General features: G+C 45.1%; 1 long non-coding RNA gene across 1 annotated transcript in view; it reads left to right on the top strand.

Annotated features, from left to right (window-relative positions):
- Positions 1-1,983: 1,983 nt before the first annotated feature.
- The window catches only part of LOC114050597, a 50,405-nt gene continuing 47,052 nt past the window's right edge, over positions 1,984-5,336 (top strand). The window contains exon 1 of the long non-coding RNA XR_003570031.1: positions 1,984-2,235. This is a non-coding gene — a long non-coding RNA (uncharacterized LOC114050597). The remainder of the gene's footprint in view (positions 2,236-5,336) is intronic.

Raw genomic sequence — 5,336 nt, 5'->3', positions numbered from 1 at the left:
AGAAACTGAGGCACAAAGAGGTAAAGTATGTTGCCCAAGGTACCACAAGTAGTAAACATCAGAGGTGAGATTTGAACCCAGATCCTCTGAATACAGAGTCAACAGGTGCTCTTCTCCCTGGACCACACCACCAGTATCTAGGCAGGCTGGTCCAGTCTGGTACAGTACCACCAGGACCAGAGAATCATTAGGCAAGGTGGATAGAGGAAAGGCTCTCAGTGGAGGCTAGGGTCTAAGAAGGGGCATATTTATTTCAATGAGTAGGGAATTGAATTCAGGGGGTTGGGAGGTCTCCATGCATTCTGACATTGAATAAACACTCACACTAACCTCTGTTCTTGTTAGCCCACAGCCAGGATCCTTCCTGGTGCCAGGAATGTGCAGGGCCCAGGTCTGCCACAGCTGGAGGCATTGCCTATATAAATGTCAACTATTATTATGCCCTCTAGTCGGGTGGAAGACCTCTCGTGCCCTGATGGTGCCATTCAGAAAGCCCCAAAGGTGGCACCTTGACCTTTCCAGCTTGTGAAAGGACTATTATTCTAATGGAGAGCCCCAAGGAAGCCAGCAAAGCTATTCTGGCTTCTCAGCTGCATCTCAGCTTGGCCACTTGATCTTGCCTGCCTCTCTCTTTCTCTCTCTCTCTCTCTCTCTCTCTCTCTCTCTCTCTCTCTCTCTCTCTCTCTCACCCCTTTCCTCTCCTCTCCAGGGAGAGGTTCAGCCAATCTCCACTGGCAGAGCTTTGGAAATCTGGTGCTCAGGGAATGACCTGTTGGCTGGGGGGAAGGGGAGGTTAGGCCAATAGGTGTAATGTCAGTGGGAGGCATTCACAAGGCTTGTTGGCTCCTTCCTCAGGCAGGGCGTTACAGATGGGCATAGTTCAAGTTCACCACAGCATTCTGAACATTTGGGAACACAGGAAGGGACAGGGTTTTTTTTTTTCAAAGTTCTCTTTGTTTTCACAGAGGGTCCCAGTACAAGGGGAGGAGAAAAACAAAACCAGGAAGACAGCTGAATTGCAAAGACATGGTGTGTTCACCGGGAGGGGGGAGGGGTGACCCTGAATGAGGGCCAACAGCCCTGGGCAAGGGCCCCCATGGCCACCCCCCACCACAGCTCCTTTCCCGGTGCCACCTGTCCAAACACAGGGAAACACTTTTCAAAGCAGCCCAGAGCCGAGCCAAAGTTGGTTCCTCATTTTGGGGTGTGTATGTGTGCCTTAAAAGAAAGGAGACCCCCAGCTCCCCATCAGCTTGCTGAACTCTGCCCTCTGCAGAGAGTGGGCAGGGGAGATTAGGTTTCAAAAGGCTCCAGGGGTGGGGATGGCAAAAGAGTCTTCTTTTATTCTCTCCCACCCCCTTCGTGGTGTTTGTGTTTCTAAATGGTTCCAGTTCATGTCCTCATTTTATTTATAAGTTGGAGTACTCCCCTCCCAAAGTAAACAGAATACAGAGAAGAGGAAAAAGAAGAGAGAGCGAAGGAAGAAAAGGAAGAGGAGAAGAATGTGAAGAAGAAAGAGGAGGGGGGAAGGAAGGTCAAGAAGGAGGAAGGAAGGAGGATGGAGACAAAGAAGAGGTCAGATAAGTGGGATTTGAAGAAATGACTCCAGAGAACAGGGCAGCATCCTCAGCCATAGTCCCTTTCCAAGGACAATCATGGATAAGAGAATCCTTAAGTTACACTGTGCTCTTGGCAGGAACCTTATCGTGGGAGTTAGAGACAGAAAGACTCTTAGAGGTTCCCTTGATCTTATTTTTAATGTGAAGGATGACGCACCCAGAGACACCAAAGGACCCGCCCAAAGGTGCACAGTAAGAGAGGTGGGCTTGAGTCACCCCAAATTCTCTGACCCCAAATCTGACATACCATACTACCTCTTGTCTCAAGAGAATGAACCATTACTTGGATAAAGGCTTCAGATCTAGCCCTGCAGTCATCACGCCTCTGCTACTCACCATCTATATGACCCGGCACTATCAATTAATCAGTTAACAAGCATTCAGGAAGCACCTAAGTATACAGAGACAAAAATGAACTGGTCCCTGCCCCAAGGAGCTTCCTCTCTATTGGGGAAACATAGGCAAACAAATACACTACACAATAAATACGAAGTAATGGAGAGGGAGGTGGTATTAGCCTCTGAGGGGATTGGGAAAGTCCTCATGTAGAAGGTGACATTGGATTTGGATTTTGAAGGAAGATACGGACTCTGGGATTCTAAGAGGTAGAGATGAGGTAAGAGTGCATTCCAAGAAGGGGCAGCCTGTGCAAAGGTGTGGAGGTGGAAGATGGGAATGTCATCTGTGAGGAAGAACAGGTAGGTTTGCTGACCAAAGAATGAGTAAAGGGGAGTCACGGGTAATGAGCGTGCAAAGGTTGGTTGGAGCCAGGTTGGGAAGGGTTTTAAATACCCAGCCAGGGAGTGTGTAGTCGATTCTAGAGGCAATAGAGAACCATTGGAGCTTTTTGAACAGGGGGGTGATATGATCAGTACTGGTAGCTGTGTGGAGTCTGGATTGGAAAAGGGAGAGATGGGGAGACCATGACAATATCCAGGTGAAAGGTGGTTAGAGCCCAAATGTGGGAGGGTGGTTGGAAGTGAATGGATGGGAGATACGTTCTGTAGGTAGAACTGACCAGCCTTGGTAATTCATTGGATGTGGGGGCAGTGGCAAGAGAAGGGAAGCCAATTCACCTCTGTGAATCTCAGTTTACTCTTCTATTAAGTGAAGGTGTTGGAAAGAATGATGTTTGAGGTCCTTTGCAGCTCTAAAGCTGTGATTCTAGGTTCTCTCCTCATATCCCACTACCTTTAGTTCTTTCTCTGTTGAAGGTGTATGGAACCCCAACCTCCCTTTTCCTGCCCCTCTCACATTCCATGTCTACTAACTTTGGAAGTAGCAATTAATTAATAATAACAAGAGCTAGCATTGATATGGTGCTTTAAGGTTGGCAACATGCTTTACAAATATTATCTCATTTGATCCTCACAACAACCCAGGGAGGGAGGTGCTATTGGTATCCCCATTTTACAGATAAGGAAATGGAGGCAGGCAGAGGTCAAGTGACATGCTCAATTTCACCCGGCTGGTAAGTGTCTGAGGCCAAATTTGAACTTAGGTCTTCCAGATTCCAGGTTCAAGTCTAACCACTGTTCCACCTAGCTGTCCATCACTCCTATTTGTAGAAAGGACTAGTTAATCATTGCCCTATGGCTCCACCCACCATGTTGTAACTTCTGGGACCCACACATACCTTCTTGGGTGCCACTCCCCTACATGTATTGTCTTCCCCATTAGAATGTAAGGTTATTGAAGGCAGGGACTATCCCTATTTTGATTTTGTATTCCTATACTTAGCTCGGTACAGTAATCGCTTAAAAATACTTCTTCAGTCAAATGTTTATCCAACCATCCATCTCTCTATTCATCTGTCCATCCATTCTCCATTCCCCTGCTCTCCTGCTGGGGAGATTCTGAGGCATTTTCTCTATTTCTCTTACCTGCCTATTGGGGTCCCCTTCCTACAACATACGTTCATGACATCCTGAAAAATTCCAGGTGGAATCAGACCACTGGTCCGTTCAAGTCAGTGTTCTATTTCTATCAGGGGCAAATGAGTAGGTGGTGTTCGATAAACTTTCTACCCCAAGACCTTGTAGAAGGACCCACAAGAAACCCTTGGTTTCTCTTCATAACTGGCTCCAGATTCAGCATCCATGAGTTTTTAAAAGCTTTTAATGCAGATGTGGAGAAGAAGAGAATAAACATTTATGTGGCACCTACTATGTGCCAGGCACTGTGCTGAACCCTTTTTACAAATATTACTTATTTACCTTTACCTGGTGACTACTTAGGGTATGGTTGGGAGGGAGTGATGGTAATAGGGCATGTATTTCCTTTGCCATTGTCTGAAATGGCACCTTAGGGGCCACCTGGATCTGAGTTTCCCCCAAGAGTTAGCTAATTCCAGTTTCTATCTCTTAGTGTAAGATTGGTTGATCTCTACCAGAAGCATTTTCCCTTTTTCTTTCTGTAGGTCTTACATGGCCCATTGAGTTGACCCATCCATGGGATCTTCCCAGCTGCCACTGTCTACTCCCCTGAAGCGTTTTGGCTTTACCTAGTATGTTTCATTCCTACCCTTAGTATACTTTTGTCCCTACCCTGGCAACTGGCTGGTGAAGTGGATAGAGCTGTGCGCCTGGAGTTAGGAAGACAATCCCCCCCACAGTCATCAAACTGTGCGTACTTTTTGACCTAGCAATAACACTGCTACATCTATATCCCAAAGAGGTCAAAGAAAGAAGAAAAGGACCCATGTGTACAAAAAATATTTATAGAAGCTTTCCATGGTAGGAAAGAACTAGATCTAAGGACATACCTATCAATTGGGGAATAGCTGAACAAATTATGCTATATGAATGTAATGGAATGCTGTTGTGCCATAAGGAATAGCAAAAGGGATGGTTTCAGAGAAACCTGGGAAGACTTATATGAACTGATACAAAGTAAAGTGAGTAGAATATGGAGAACAACATATACAATAACAACATTGTAAAAAGTTTGAAAATCTTTAAAATTATGATTCATGAAATGGCCAACAATCAACTGGAGACTGATGCTCACCTCCTGAGAGAAAGGTGATGGATTCAGGTTGCAAACTGGGACCTTTTTAAAGGGTGTGGCCAGTGTGGGTAATTTGTTTTGCTTGACTTTCCATGCTTATAACTGGAGTTTTATTTTTCTTCCTCATTGGTGGAAAGGGGGGAGGGGAGGTGAGAGGGAGGTAGATTCTCATTGAATGAAAAGAAGTGTTGTTTTTTTTTTTTAAGGATATAAGTTCTCTCAGGGCAGGGACTGTATAAATGTCAAAGAGAGATATCACTGTTGTCTTTATTTTGCCAGTGCTAGGCACATAGCTTATATAGTTTAGTAAATGATTCTTGATTGATTAATTAATTAGTCCTAAATTTTTCACTGCTACCAAAGTCTAGCTGATTCAAAATCTCTTCATGACTCATCAATTTTCAGATGAAAATCATGAGAAATTTAGGTCCCAGAACTTACAGAATTATGAGAAAGGCTAATAGAAATGGAAAGAGAACAGTGAGTGCAGTCTGTAACCAGCAATACCATTCAGATTTGTGTGCTGCCCACACCTAAAAGAATTTTCCTCCCTTTTTCCTCATTTCTCTTTCCCTCCTTCCCTCTTTCTCTCCCTCTTTTGTTCCTTCCTTCCTTCCTTCCTTCCCTCCTTCCTTCCTTCCCTCCTTCCTTCCTTCCTTCTTTCCTTCCTTCCTTCCTTCCTTCCTTCCTTCCTTCCTTCCTTCCTTC

The sequence above is a fragment of the Vombatus ursinus genome, unplaced genomic scaffold, assembly GCF_900497805.2.
Source record: "Vombatus ursinus unplaced genomic scaffold, bare-nosed wombat genome assembly UNPS02003292.1, whole genome shotgun sequence".
In the NCBI taxonomy this organism is placed as follows: Eukaryota; Metazoa; Chordata; class Mammalia; order Diprotodontia; family Vombatidae; genus Vombatus; species Vombatus ursinus.
The sequence above is the reverse complement of the archived record's forward strand: the minus strand, read 5'-3'. Positions and strand labels throughout refer to the sequence as shown.